This window comes from Haliotis cracherodii, unplaced genomic scaffold (assembly GCF_022045235.1).
Source record: "Haliotis cracherodii isolate W230 unplaced genomic scaffold, xgHalCrac1.p SCAF_12, whole genome shotgun sequence".
Classification (NCBI taxonomy): Eukaryota; Metazoa; Mollusca; class Gastropoda; order Lepetellida; family Haliotidae; genus Haliotis; species Haliotis cracherodii.
Genome location: NW_027266267.1, coordinates 15,194,005 through 15,210,849, shown reverse-complemented (window position 1 = coordinate 15,210,849; position 16,845 = coordinate 15,194,005). Strand labels below are relative to the sequence as shown.

The 16,845-nt window shown below is 37.1% G+C and overlaps 1 pseudogene; it reads right to left on the bottom strand.

Annotated features, from left to right (window-relative positions):
• Positions 1–13,861: 13,861 nt before the first annotated feature.
• On the bottom strand, positions 13,862–16,297 carry LOC139457076 (uncharacterized; annotated as a pseudogene).
• Between the last annotated feature and the right edge of the window lie 548 nt (positions 16,298–16,845).

Here is a 16,845-nt window from a genome sequence, read left to right as displayed (position 1 = left end):
AATAACTTCACAATCTGCTTATTTAATTGTAAACACAAAAACACTTTAGACAACGATACGAAATCAGTGTTTCAGGGCAATGTGACACGAGCGTCTAAAGCTCCCCGCTAGAAGGCGTGGTCTGTGGGTTTGTGGATAAATTAATGCGAAAGAAACTGCATGTGTAGCCACTGAAATGACAGAACCTCTCTCTATATTGTAAGATGCGTTGCTTTAAATGCAATGTGTAACCTCAGCGACTTTAAGTACAGTATAATAAGGTTTCATGGATGGGGGGATGTTTGCAGATTGTAAATTATTGAAAAGCATTTCGATAGAAAATCGGATATATAAGTTTAAGTACATAAGAATAGAGTAAAACAAGACGCTGTAATTTGGATCAGAACCTTGTAGAATTATATAAAAAAAGATGGAAACTATGTACAAGAAGTTACTATACTAATAATAGAAGAGATGTAGGCAATATTGTCGTAATGACGTTTGCAGATTCCATCATGTGTTCTCTGCCTGCTGTGATGTCTCCCCTACACTCGCTCACCTCAGACAATCCAGTCAATGCCTACCATTGCATCCTGTATTCAATATTTGCTGTCCACTTCTACTTCTAAGTTAATAACTTTACCTTCTGTAATACAATGCAGTAAATGCTTGTTTTCTATATTGGTTGGTGAAGTCAATTTACTATGATTATAGTTCGCAGGTTTGGTGACCAATTATTTGGTGACCAAGCTATTTGCTAACACATTCCATCGGATGTCTATAAACAACTTGTGCCTCACGCCTTGCCCTCTGCTGGGAGCCTAACAATTAAATGGGCTTATAGCTGGTCAGATATATTTCAACTGAATTACTGGATTAATATACTACCAACTTCATTCATCTAATAATTATTACATTGATTTCCTTCTGTAGATAGGTTGAAAGAAAAACAAGTGTATAAATATACACACAATGAAAATTGCAATTAATCATAGTGAATATATAATGACTGAAGAACTAAAGTAAAAAATAAGTTAATAAAACAGGGGATCAATAGACAATAAATCACAGACTACTTTTGATTGTATTTCAAAAAAGTGTCAGCCTGACAAGCATGGAAATATTGCGATAGGACAATTCTAGATAATTTCCGATCAGTAAATATCGAAGTGGATGAGACAGAAATTGATATAAATGAAATTTACATTTATCAATTGAGTAAAGTTCAGTAAGTTACAAACACGAAGACAGTCAGCATTGATCTGATTCTATTCTAAATATTTACTGAGTGTTTTCAGAGTCAGCCAAAATCATACACTTTCCAAAATACAGACAGGGTCTGTGCAGAGTACTGTATATACTTCGTTATACATCGGTTCATTGGCATATTCCAATTGGTCAAACCCCATTTGTCGTCAAATACCCCAGTTGTTAAACAGTGGAGTAGAAATTGCTTTCAAAACATTTACTTGCTGTGGTAATGGACAAGTTCTAGGAGACTTAATAGACTTTAACGCTGTGATATAACTTAAATATTGTTAAAAGCGGCGTTGGGTCTGTAGAGACTGACTGTATAATTAATATGAAATAAAGACGTTCGTTTCATGAAAATAACTTCTCTACTCCGACACAATAGTGTTATATACTGGTATATTTTTTTCTAATAACTAATCAAACATTTTCAATCATAGCATGTTTTTGCGGAAAGTTGACTTAGTTCTATCACAGAGAACGAAGGCACAGGTTCACTTTCAACATCACCTCATACATCAACATACATCCAAAACAAGATTTGGTGATTCTAAAAAGTGGCAATATTGACACATACTTTAATCACAAATTAAGTAAATAATCTCATTGTTTTTGTAACCTTTGTTATTGAACGTTGATATGAAAATACAAGCCGCGAAGATTGCACGATATTAATTTATAACAAATAATATAAGAAATCAACATTAAATGTCTTGACCAAACACATCTAGCTAATTGTAATTAGTTAGAAATACTCAGAATTAGGCTACAGAATAAGATATAAAATAAATAAAACCTGTGTTTAAAGCAAAATGAGCTTTGAACTATACTAAACTAGGGGATGTGTTGTATTAGCTACTTTATTTTTCAGTGACATATTATTCCCTCAGATAATATCAGAAGACCAATTGTTATGATGTATGGTTATGTGAAATGATTACAACATTCGGTTTCATTAAAACATCAATATGAAAAAAACGCCACATCATTCATATAGCAAAAGTCTGCCGCTGTGCTTGAGGTTAGAGTGAGTGAGTGAGTTGGGTATAACGCCGCTTTTAACATTACTACAGTTATAACACGGCGTTTCAGCTTAATGTTTGAGGAAACATTCGAACCCACAATCATAGGTTTCTGACATGCCCAAGACTCTCTGCAAAGCGAATCGCGGCGCCTTGGACGACTGGGCCACCCGTACCCCAGCTAAAGGTTGGAAAGGATTAAAAGCTGAATATTATCCTGATATCATCAGTGATTTGAACACTTCTATAGCATCATTAAACACAGATATTAGAAAAGCACTATTTCTATAGCGGAAGGCTGCCACTTTGCTAAAGGTTAGAAACTAGCAATATCCTTAAACACGGATATTAGAAAAGCACTATATTAAGAGCGGAGATCAGCCACTTTGTTATTAAAGGTTTGAAACAGTATCATCAACATTCCAAACGCCAGATCATAATTTTTTCCGAAACAGATTTTTATGTGGCTCACAAATAGATATTATAAAGATTAGAAACTAGCAGTCAGATTCCACATTTATATTAGAAAAGCACTACTATTAACATTAAGAAAGCTTGTTACGACGTAAATTGTAATAAAAAGGTCAAATGTAATACTTGCAGCAAATTGTAATAATTTTGACGTAAATTGTATTATAACAACGTAAATTGTAATACAATTTGACGTAAATTGTAATACGCTAATTGCAATAAAAATTGACGTAAATTGTAATAATCTCAACTTGCGGTAAAATGTAATAACTTTTTACGTAAATTGTAATAACCTTATAAGTTTAGTGTCAAAGGCGTTAAATGACTAGAACCTATCCTTGTCAGGGTTGGTACAGGGTTTATCGTACAATCGTCATTAAATATGACTCAGTGTGGGGTGTGAGAACTTTTTGAAACTTGATATATCGAACATTGTTGTACATATATAACTCACTGGAGTGTTATTTCTGTAGGTTAAGTACGTGGTTATCAACACAATGTATTTATATATAAAAATATATGTTTGGGATGCTTTCCTTGCATTTAAAGTGTGTTAGCAGTAGTTGAAAAGAGCGTTTCAGTATGAAACCAAATTTGAAATGGGGTAAAAGAGTTGAAGACATATATATTGCAGTCTCAGATTTAGAAGTTTTAACCCAATTTCTAAAAAAAAAAGTGATATGGGTAGGCAATTAGAAGTAGGTAAAAAAAAATCGGAGCAAAATATAATTTGACTTTTTGGTAAGTCACCAGTCATTTCATTGGAATTTTAAGAGAGTATGTTATTACAGTGCTTGATGTTAGCCCAAATTACTTTAATCCTCTTAATCTTTCAGAGGAGGTTACGTTTTTAGGGGATTATTGTACGTATATATTTTGTATCAAGGTTTCTTTGCGCAATCCACCAACGATTGTCAAGTTTAATCGTCTTCAAGTACGTTTCAAGGTCAAAGAGAAAATTTACTTTAGTGACAAACATATTTTCATTATAAATTTACGTATTATTACATATATAATATACGGTTGTGTAACCCATCATTTTGAAGCCGAGGATGGATCTTTCAGTCATTTAAATTTATCGATGTTGACACCACCCTTTAATGACGATTGTACGATAAAGCCTATACCAACCATCCCTAACTTAACAGTTTTGTATGTTTGTCATCATACACAGTATTTCTCGAATTGTACATGTGAAATGCAAGCTCAACTGACAAAGACCATTTCTAGTCAATTGGCATCTTGAACACTACGGTAGTAAGGTTATTACAATTTACGTAAGAATTTATTACATTTTACCACAAGTAGAGATTACTACAATTTACATCAATTTTTATTACAATTTGCGTATTACAATTTACGTAAAATATTATTACAATTTACGTTGTTATTACAATTTACGTCAAAATTATTACAATTTGCTGCAAGTATTACAATTTACCTTTTTATTACAATTTACGTCGTAACAAAGCTCTATTTCTCAAGATACAGCATTATTTGTTTTAAAGTACTGTCATAGCGACTGATTTACGACATCCATTGTCTGAAGAACATTTGATTGCAAAGGCTCATTACCCTGGAGCCATGACATCTATATGCCTTGAAACACTTAATTGCTGTTATTTATAAGATGCTAATCCTATTTGTTAATCCCCATTTTTGTGTACATCGACCGTCTGCCATCCTGAACAGGATGTGCAAGTATGTCACTGATGATTTACTGTTTACATTTATATTTATTACTTCCTAAATGTCAGGTGACCTTGGCTATATAAGCCTTGGTCCAGAGAGATTGAGAGGAGGAGAAAAGAAAGGTCTTACCCTTAGCCTAGCTAGGGTTAGGCTGGGTGCTCCGGGGCACCAAGACAACAACCACTACCACCATGTGCTGACCTGGCACATAGTGTCTTTTGTGTGTATATATCTACATGTATAAAGTAAAACTGTATATACCGCGAGCCATCGTCTCCAAGTTGTCACTTCCTACAGGAACCATACGTCGGCCCCTTGCATATACGAGTATGCAAATTGTTCATTATTCAACGTCGGACCGACATCGTTACATAGCAATATAATTTATATATCAACTCCATTACATATACAGAAGGATGGTCGACTTACTGCGTGGTGTTGTGCGATGAAGAACTGTTCTGCTAATTGGTAATCCTTTACTGAAAGTTGATCACACCTTATGAGGAACTGTTCTGCATACGGGTAATCTCTAACTGAAGTTCCTCACATCCGATGAAGAATGATATCACTGGAGATCAAATTTTCGGCTGACTGGTTGCTGTGCTGTATGCTATGGGAATTGTTAAATCTTCGGCTGACACAATAATGGTGTAGCGAAAGGTGCCCCAAAGAGTTTTACATGTTGCTCTATCCAATCAGCAACAGATTTATGGGATATTGTCACTAATCAGTGTTTATTCAGGGTTTTCCTTCCAAGTGTTTTTTAGTGATGTAATTATGCAGGTGGACTGGGCAAAGGTAAAGGAATAAGACGCAAATTTACCCCAAGCGCACGATCGCACCCGGACGGATTCTTTGATTGTAATTACGATCAAAGAATAAATAATTACTCGACACGACAACCGTCAGACAACATGTGTTTCATGATCTGTTTTTTTGGCACTTTGGTTTATTTTGTCGAACACATGACAACGACCGTAATGATCCCGCGGGCGCTAATATTACGTTGCAAACAACCAAGTTTGATTTCATTCCAGATGTCATTTCTCTGACTTAAATTGAAAATTACAGACGTTATCAGTTTTGGAAGAATTAATGAGAGGATGTTACCGCTAATAATAAGAATGTATTGTAAACGAATGTAGACTGCCATGTTGTCTGAATGTAAATAGGATTTGTGTTCTTAACAATCGCCGGACCGGGTGTGAGCATGTAGATAAAATCTCATTAGGGTTTTTGACTTTGACAATTGCAATTTTAGCATATTAAAAATCGGTGGGAAAGCAATACAAAATGTAACAGTTTACTATTAACCGCATTAAAATCAGATCTTATTTCACGGTAACGCTCATCAAAGATCTAAGGACATCACATTACGGGTGTCGTCAGAAGGACCTTTTGCAAACTTTGACCGACCAATGAAACGACTAACAAGAAATCGCCATTTCTCCCTCGAGTTTTGTTCAAACTGGTGACTTTCATTTCAGACTACGCTTGAAAAATATGTTGACAAAGTTCTCAACATTAAAACATTAAAACATTTAAAACATTCTGGAATATCTTATATGTCGTCGAGACTGAATCTTTCAATAGAAATGATAGAAATTGAAACAAAAGACCTTTTTTTATTTTCTTAAACATGCTGGAGGTTGGAATTGATCTTGTGAAGGTCCAAAAAAACACTGGAACTTGAATTCAGTTTGAGATGGGAAGGATTAGGAGATGTTATTACAATTTACCGCACTTGGTATTACAATTTGCCGCGCCTGTGTTACAATGGGAATGACAGAAATTGAAGTAAAATCGTTTGTTTTATTTCCTTAAACATGTTGGAGGTTGGAATTGATCTTGTTAAGGCCCAACAAACACTGGAACTTGAATTCAGATTGAAATCGGAAGGATTAGGAGATGTTATAACAATTTACCGCACTTGGTATTACAATTTGCGGCAGTTTGTTACAATTTGCCGCACGCATAGAAATTGAAACAAAATCGCTTTTTTTTTATTTTCTAAAACATGCTGGAGGTTGGAATTGATCTTGTTAAGGTCAACAAATACTGGAACTTGAATTCAGATTGAAATCGAAAGGATTAGGAGATGTTATTACAATTTACCGCACTTGGCTTGGTATTACAATTTGCCGCAGTTTGTTACAATTTGCCGCACCCGTCTTTCAATAGAAATGATAAAAATTGAAACAAAAGAGCCTTTTTTGATTTTCTTAAACATGCTGGAGGTTGGAATTGATCTTGTTAAGGCCTAACAAACACTGGAACTTGAATTCAGATTGAAATCGGAAGGATTAGGAGATGTTATTACAATTTACCGCACTTGGTATTACAATTTGCCGCGCCTGTGTTTCAATGGGAATGACAGAAATTGAAGTAAAATCGTTTGTTTTATTTCCTTAAACATGTTGGAGGTTGGAATTGATCTTGGAAAGGTCCAAAAAAACACTGGAACTTGAATTCAGTTTGAGATGGGAAGGATTAGGAGATGTTATTACAATTTACCGCACTTGGTATTACAATTTGCCGCGCCTGTGTTTCAATGGGAATGACAGAAATTGAAGTAAAATCGTTTGTTTTATTTCCTTAAACATGTTGCAGGTTGGAATTGATCTTGGAAAGGCCCAACAAACACTGTAACATGAATTCAGATTGAAATCGGAAGGATTAAGAGATGTTATTACAATTTACCGCAGTTGGTATTACAATTTGCCGCAGTTTGTTACAATTTGCTGCATGCATAGAAATTGAAACAAAATCGCTTTTTTTTATTTTCTAAAACATGCTGGAGGTTGGAATTGATCTTGTTAAGGCCTAACAAACACTGGAACTTGAATTCAGATTGAAATCGAAAGGATTAGGAGATGTTATTACAATTTACCGCACTTGGTATTACAATTTGCCACAGTTTGTTACAATTTGCCGCACCCGTCTTTCAATAGAATTGATAAAAATTGAAACAAAAGAGCCTTTTTTGATTTTCTTAAACATGCTGGAGGTTGGAATTGATCTTGTTAAGGCCCAACAAACACTGGAACTTGAATTCAGATTGAAATCAGAAGGATTAAGAGATGTTATTACAATTTACCGCACTTGGTATTACAATTTGCCGCAGTTTGTTACAATTTGCCGCATGCATAGAAATTGAAACAAAATCGCTTTTTTATTTTCTAAAACATGCTGGAGGTTGGAATTGATCTTGTTAAGTTCAACAAACACTGGAACTTGAATTCAGATTGAAATTGGAAGGATTAGGAGATGTTATTACAATTTACCGCACTTGGTATTACAATTTGCCGCGCCTGTGTTTCAATGGGAATGACAGAAATTGAAGTAAAATCGTTTGTTTTATTTCCTTTAACATGTTGGAGGTTGGAATTGATCTTGTTAAGGCCCAACAAACACTGTAACATGAATTCAGATTGAAATCGGAAGGATTAAGAGATGTTATTACAATTTACCACACTTGGTATTACAATTTGCGGCAGTTTGTTACAATTTGCCGCATGCATAGGAATTGAAACAAAATCGCTTTTTTTTATTTTCTAAAACATGCTGGAGGTTGGAATTGATCTTGTTAAGGTCAACAAACACTGGAACTTGAATTCAGAATTGAAATCGGAAGGATTAGGAGATGTTATTACAATTTACCGCACTTGGTATTACAATTTGCCACAGTTTATTACAATTTGCCGCACCCGTCTTTCAATAGAAAGGATAGAAATTGAAACAAAAGAGATTTTTTTGATTTTCTTAAACATGCTGGAGGTTGGAATTGATCTTGTTAAGGCCTAACAAACACTGGAACTTGAATTCAGATTGAAATCGGAAGGATTAAGAGATGTTATTACAATTTACCGCACTTGGTATTACAATTTGCCGCGCCTGTGTTTCAATGGGAATGACAGAAATTGAAGTAAAATCGTTTGTTTTATTTCCTTTAACATGTTGGAGGTTGGAATTGATCTTGTTAAGGCCCAACAAACACTGGAACTTGAATTCAGATTGAAATCGGAAGGATTAGGAGATGTTATAACAATTTACCGCACTTGGTATTACAATTTGCCGCGCCTGTGTTTCAATGGGAATGATAGAAATTGAAGTAAAATCGTTTGTTTTATTTCCTTAAACATGTTGGAGGTTGGAATTGATCTTGTTAAGGTAAAAAAACACTGGAACTTGAATTCAGTTTGTTATCGGAAGGATTAAGAGATGTTAATACAATTTACCGCACTTGGTATTACAATTTGCCGCGCCTATGTTTCAATGGGAATGACAGAAATTGAAGTAAAATCGTTTGTTTTATTTCCTTAAACATGTTGGAGGTTGGAATTGATCTTGTTAAGGCCCAACAAACACTGGAACTTGAATTCAGTTTGAAATCGGAAGGATTAAGAGATGTTATTACAATTTACCGCACTTGGTATTACAATTTGCGGCAGTTTGTTACAATTTGCTGCATGCATAGAAATTGAAACAAAATCGCTTTTTTTTATTTTCTAAAACATGTTGGAGGTTGGAATTGATCTTGTTAAGGTAAAAAAACTTTGGAACTTGAATTCAGTTTGTAATCGGAAGGATTAGGAGATGTTATTACAATTTACCGCACTTGGCTTGGTATTACAATTTGCCACAGTTTGTTACAATTTGCCGCACCCGTCTTTCAATAGAAATGATAGAAATTGAAACAAAAGAGCCTTTTTTGATTTTCTTAAACATGCTGGAGGTTGGAATTGATAATGGAATTTGAATTTGGTTCAGAGTAAATACAAATATCAAGAATTTAATGTTCATTAGTATTTATCAATCAGTCGTTTCAAAGTCCGGGATGTGATTTCCAAACAGCTTGGTCGCACATATTATACTTCATGCAAGTTTCTTTGTATATTTGCAAATCAATAATCTTTTATTACAATTTACCGCAGTGGTTATTACAATTTGCCGCAGTTTTTATTACAATTTACCGCAGTGAAGTTATTACAATTTACCGCAGTGGTTATTACAATTTACCCTAGAATGTATTACAATTTACCGCAGTTTATTACAATTTACCGCGTTATAACAATTTACGTCGTAACAGACCCACCTGCAGAACATGTTAGATATCTGCGTAATGTCTCATCACAGCATTCCAGTAGCTGCATAACGAGATCCTTCCCTGTGACCTTGGTAGCCTCCACATAGTCTTTCCACCAAGAGGTGAAGTATGACCAGTCCGCGCTTGAGCCGGCGGAGGATATAGTTGGTCGCTTTACTTTCTCGACTTTGGCTGAGCTACTCACATGTGTGGTCATAGTGTGGACTGTTGCATGTGCATTCAGGAGTGCGGCAATCACCACAACAAAGTCACATGATGGGACCGGACACTGTACTGTTGAGTTAATTGATCTCCATCATAAATGAGTAGGTGTTATACTGTTTTGAGATATCTTTATTCGACGTCAAAAATGATGGAGATCTGGAACACAGAACAGGAAACATAACTTAAATGTACATAATCCTCTAGTAGACAGGCAGTTGGCGCAGGTTATTGTTAAACATGATCACCAGACACAACATCAGGCACAATAGATATTTCTCCAATCGTTTCTAAAGCCTAAGTCGACTCTGATGTTGACTTCACATTAGAGTTCATTTCATGGCAGAGGGAACTCACATGTGAGGGGTGGCTCTGTTTCCATCTCCCAGGTTTCCTTGATTGAGGAGGCATCTCAAAGAAGATGGGCAAAGGTTGACAATGACTGTTGTCCAGACACATTTTGGATTCTCACCCTTGGGGTTGCAACGGGGCATTCCTGACCATTATATGCAGGCCTCAAAGTTTAAATTTTTACCAAGTAGCTACAAGTATTTTTTTCCAGGTAGCCAGTGGTAAAATTAAGAAGTCGAGCCAATAGTCTAGGTAGCCAAAAGCATTTGAAATTATCTTTTATCGAATAACTATTATTGTATACTGTAAAACGTGAAATTAATGCGTCTCCAATAGAATGTGACTGCTGGCCCCTAGCCAAAAATGTGACTCAATATGAATGCAACACCCCCTCCTCTCAAGCATCAGTGGATTTATGTCTAAACAAAATGTCCTGTGTTTGCTAGTTCGGACCGATGTCATTGAGATACCATGCTACAGTGTAACATGAATACCCCTCTCAGCCAATGTATACTGACTTTGCGCCAACCAGTCCCTGTTTTAGCCCCTTAATGCAGAACGACAGGCAGGGTAACAACAAGTACCATCTTTTAACGTCTTTTGGTATGACGTAGTAGACATTTGCACAATACTTAACTAAATGATCAATGGAAGAGTCTGGTAGAAGAAACCTCCAACTGTACCCAGTTTCCGAGATATACTCTGAGAACCTTCTTGGTCAGCTGAGGGTGTGGGGGACCATGCACTACTAACTACAGTAAACTACAGTTATAACAAACTCAGAGGGACCACTAATCTTAGTTCGTTACAGCTGTAGTTCATTATAAGCATATATATGGCATACTTATAGGAAATGGCGGGGACCAAAAATAAGTTTGTTATATCTGTCAGCTGGTTATAAGCATGTTGGTTATAAACATAGTTTACTGAACATTCCATTCATTTGGCATCTTGGCAAATTAGTTTCAGTCTCATATCCTTAAATATATGATAGCTACGCAATTAATCACAAGGAACCATGAAGAACTAAGCATTTTTTATTTCACAATAAAACATTGTTCTATCATAATGTCATTTATGGAGGGGCGCGGGTGGCCCTGTGCAGAGTTGCGTCCCCTGGACATGCCAGAAACCTATGATTGTGGGTTCGAATCCCGGTTCGCCCCGATTATGTTTCTAGGTTTGTCAGCATCATACCCGTGCTCGTGGGATTCACCTAAGTGATAAACGTCTGAGACCTGCATCACTTCGGGCTTTCCTCCCACGTTAAGTTGACACGCCGTGATATAACTGGAATATTGTTAAAAGCAGCGTTAAACCCAACTCACTCACTCACCCACTCATTTATGGATATTTGAACATGTGCACACAACTTGATGACGTCGTAAATTTGATGATGTTATTTTTAAGAGCGAGTTGTCAAGTGAGTTGTTCCCCCTAGATTTAGCTGGGCAATGCTTTCAGACGCGATGGCCGAAAGTAGTATAGGTAATAGGGGTTCTGGCTCTCTTCCACTGGAACCGGATTTATATACCTATACAGGTGGCTTTTTTTATGCCAAAATGATTATGCGATTCAACCTATCATCATGAGATTCAGCTAAATTGGCCAATCAATGATACCATTAGTACAAAAACAATGATGAGACTAAACTAAATTGTAATGAAAATATTCTCTATTATTTTTACTAATATGTATACCATTATTTTTAACGAAGTGATACTCAACATTTTTACTAAGTTCTTCGTTCATTTTACTAGGAGACCAGACTATATACTCTTCTTGGTAATTGGAAAGAAACAATTGATGACCGTATTTGGTTGGTTTGACATCACAAATATAATATATACCTTGTGGTAATTCTCTCCATTTGATAATTATGTTCCTGAGCATTAATGTTTTAATAGCTTTTTCGAGTTCTTCCTTTGTTGGTTTGTAATTCTCCATTATTATATATTTATGAAAGCATTTGTCTAAATGTGATCTAATGATAGTAAGCAATCTATTTTTAATCTCCAACCAGTTCTTTGGTATTGGCATGGAATAATTGACGCGCTTGTTGCCTCCCCTGTTCTATGAAAAAAAAATTCTCGTCTTCACTAATACCACTGGTCTTACAAGATTTTGATTGAATCTCCTGCTTCATTACGTTGTATTTGGTGAGTTCTGGCAACACTAAATGAAACTCCTCCTCGGATATCTTACAATCAGCCAGTGCTGTCGAAATATGATCCTCAATGCTGTTCAACTTTGCTTCGGCGAGTGTCCGAATATTATCGTGTTTTAATGCTTTCTTTTGCAACTTAAGAGAAATGAATTTTATCACTATTCCTGCCAGTGCTGAGACTCCGGTGGCTATTTCCATGCCAAGTACGATAGGCACAGCGATTATAGGTGATAATAAACCGACACCAGCTGTAACTCCATCCAGAGCATTTGCGATACTTTTTATACAATCCAAGTCTTAACTCCCTCTCCTTTTCTATTCGATGTTTTATGTCGCTTATTTGATGTAATCGAAATCAATCAACAGTATCCATCAGCGCCGGATATATAGTGTATATTACGGTCATATGATAGTCTTTAATTGGTCTTGCTTAAATGTTTTGAGAGTATACATCAACCTTATCAAGTGAATATTATACGCCAAGAATATCTTAGTAAGAGAAATGCTGTCACTTTTAATAATTTGTATCCCCTCGAGGGTTGCAACGGGTGATGCTCCAATATGAATAATACTACAACGTCGACGTTGGTGTTTCTTTAGCCATTTAATCAATAGACCTGGTAATATTTCGAAGGCATTTTCTGGTGCATCTCCGAACAAGACTTCAATAATAAGCGTAGAAATATTAGATATTGCACTCAATAATAATATCACTGAATTCTGTAACCAAATTTAAAATAACATTTTGGACTGCCGGGCGACTAAATAACATATGACCTGGGTCTTCTGGCAGGGGAGAGACTAACACACTTCCTCGTTTTGATGGGATATAAGCCGCAAGTACAATGCCACTATTTATTATCTTAGTATATAACGACAACCAAACACAAAGTAGTTTCAAACATTTATTATGATAAAATACAAAATTATTAATTTGGCGTATGGGGAATTCTCAGGTATGACTAAGGGTGCCCATGATTGAGCATCAATCATGCCAAGCATTGGAAATGATTTGGCCACTTGCAAATAATAACATGACACGGCAAAACTGGACGGCCAAATCATTGGCACACGACTAAGTGTGTACATGATCAAGCATCGGTCATGCCCAAGCATTGGGATCAAACGCTGGCTATAGTTCTGAGCCTCAGAGCACAGCGAGTGACTACACAGAACGGTACAAAATGGTGCGATAAATGAGAATACAAGTAGCATACAAGTTGGATGTGGATTATTGAACTTTAGGGGGAACTATCCCAGCAATTTGAGGAGGATAGTAAGGCCACAATTCGAGCCAGATGTGGATAAAAATAAAATACCATGATACAGCTGGCTGAGAATACCCCATAAAGAAAATAATACCTAGTAATTGCATATAGGATTATTACTCCTGAACAACATTGGACTTGGACAATAACGACAAGGCTTACTCTGAAAAAGTTACACGATTGAGAGGCTGCACAGGAAGATTGACAAGGTCAGACAAAGTGAGAGTCAACCATAAGATTTGACTGTAGATAAGTGCACTATCACTGAAGCAAAGAATTTGCCTGCATAGATACTGCTACAAAGAGTATATACACAATGTAATAGCCAAGGATAAACAGGCTGCTGAGCATGCTAAGTATGAGCAATATTGCGCTGAGCTGCAGCGATGGAGCCCTTATCGACTCTGATATACCGAGCGTAGCCGTCTGATTTCCATCGTCCTAAGGCTTTAATCATATGGTCTGGTACATGAGCTGCAGCTGCAGAAGGTGGCCGCTCCGATTCTAAAAGAATGTCCATTGAATTTCTTGTAGTCGTATCCTGCTGCCTCCAGAGTTTGATGTAGTTTATGAATAAAATAGTCACGGTGGAGAGGTATACCACAGTCGGTGAGGAACAATGGGTCCGAGGCACAGGCCTGAGACTGATTGCGCAGGTAAACATAGTCTTTCATTGCCTGAACCGGGCAAGTCGGTCCGGGCACTGCATATACAGTAATTAGTCACACCTTTCCCTAGCTGATCAGTCTTTGATTGCTTGAGAAACAGATCAAAGCAGGTGTATTCCTTGTTGAAGGTAATCGAATTCATGGATAAATGTTTTTGATACACATATTTGGCACAAGTGAATTCATCGCATCTCAAAAAGGCATAGAAGGCTAGACTAAATACAGCCTGCAATAACACGTTAGTATAATGATTGAACAAACGCTTGTCCAATCGGAAACACAAATTGCGCAAAACATGAATAGTTATAGGTAAATGCTCTGTATCCGTTGAATTGCTTTCATGATGGTCTCTAGCCTCAGAGGGTTACATACTGACCATGGATTCTCAATTCCATGTCTTAGATAAGCAAACCTCACAGCAGCGAGATAGCTCCTGATTGTTGTACACTTATAACATAGTTTGTAGAAGCAGTGTGCTACAAAGCACAAGAGGGTTTGTTCTGTGTTAGGAGGCAAAGCAGCAGGCCACCAGCGTACACTACACATGGCCATGAAGTTCAGGAAATTATGAAGTCCTGATTTATTAACCGCCTGCGTTTTCGTGGAGAGTGCTTGTGACCAGAGTTTGTTGAGATCTGAGCAGGTGGAATGGTGATTGCTGTGATTGGAAGACATGGGGTAGGCACACTGTCTGCCTTGGGAGCTAGCTTCTTGAATCTGTCCATCTGTAATCGAGATAAAGAATCAGCTATGCAGTTATCTTTACCTGGTACGTGAGCAGCAACAAAATGGAAGTTACCACAAACGGCGGTCAGTACAAGCTTTCTGACAAGTCTCATGATGAAAGGTGATTTGGATCTACACTTATTGATGATCTCTACCGTGCTACTGTTATCACAGTGGAACTTAATGTTTTTCCTTGACCAGTAATTTCCCCAAATTGTAGCAGCCATGACAATTGGATACAGTTCAAGTAGTGCTATTGACAGGTCACCATTCAGGATATCGAGCAAGTCTGTTGGCCACTGCTGCGCGAACCATTTACCCCTAAAATAAGCACCATAACCGATGGATGCTGCAGCGTCTGTGTAGAGTTCTATCTCTGGTGCTGAGATCTCGTCATCGTAAAAGAATGATATGCCATTCAAGTCTGTTAAAAATGAACGCCACATCGAGAAGTCTAGTTTGCACTCATGGGTAATATTGACATGGTGATGTAGTTGGGGGACAGAATGTGCAAGCTTGAGCAGGTAGCTATCAAAGGCTCTACCTGGTTTAATTACCTGCATTGCAAAATTTAAATGTCCTAACACACTCAACAGTTGTCGTTTGGTGACCTTTCTTCTCTCTTGAACTGAATCGACGACAGCAAAGATTCTAGCTACTTTATCAGCTGGGAGTCGCGCTTCCATCTTGTCAGTGTCTAGGATGATACCAAGGTACTATAAACATGTCGTAGGGCCAATTGTTTTCCTTGGTGACAAAGGAATCTTGAGATCGTTGAAGAGATGTCGCAATTTACTCATGGTTGCATTGCCCTCGTCCTTGTTTGCGTCAATTGTGAGAAAATCATCAAGTAGATGAAGAATATGAGGAATGTGGTACACGTAGGTTGCGATCCAATAGATGGCTTGAGATAAAAGGTAAAATAATTTAGGGCTGGATCTGCATCCAAAGACCAGTCTGGTAAAGTAGTACAAGCAATTGTCCCAATGGATACCATGTAGATGCCAGAGAGAGAGATGTATGGGTATCAGTTTGAAAGCATCCACAATATCAGCTTTGCACAGATATGCGTGTCGTCCAAGATGTTTGATGATTTGTATGGCGTCATCCAGCTTGACATACACCAGGGAGTACTGTTCTTTGTCGATGAGGGAGTTTAGACTGGGATTGTCATGGTCGTTATGCGGTGCTGATAAATCAACAATCATGCGTTGTTTCCGAGAATACTTGCCTTTGACTATCCCTATGGGATTGATACGATGATAGGGAAACGGGAACTCTGTGAACGGACCAATGAGGTAACCCTTATTTAGCTCCGTTTGTAATAAGTTATTAGTGGCATTTGGATCTTTATTGGCAGAGATGAGATTCTTGCAGAATTCTAACGTCGACATCGCTTAAATCTCCTAGATTACCCGTGAATGTGACTTCTTTCCGCTTGTATACATTATCTTGTAAGTGTAAAGCGTATAACTTACTATCCGTACCGGGTTTACCGAATCCTTCTGTGTCTCCGAGATCGGAAAGCGCAATTGTATTACATTGTCTGAGCGCTCCAGGGCCTGATGAATCAACCATTATTTATGATATGGAGTGTTACACTTAAGTATCCTATATGTACAGGTTGGTGTTTTACATCTAATACAGAAATTTTGAGGTCTGAAATAATACCACGCATCTATTTTTTATATTGTAATGTTGAGAAAGATTCCGTTCTACCGCTATTGTATTTTTCATCTTTCACTGGAATAGATCTGAGCAGAGTTGAAGGACTTTCTAGTTGAATATTATCCGTCGTACTGATCTGATCAAGATGGATGCACAACTCTTTATAGGGAACTAAATCGGGCAATTTAACTACATGCACTGTTTTGTTGGGATCTATTACTCCTCTTTCACGTGCATATCCAAGTGTATCTAATACGGTATAGTCAAGAATTAC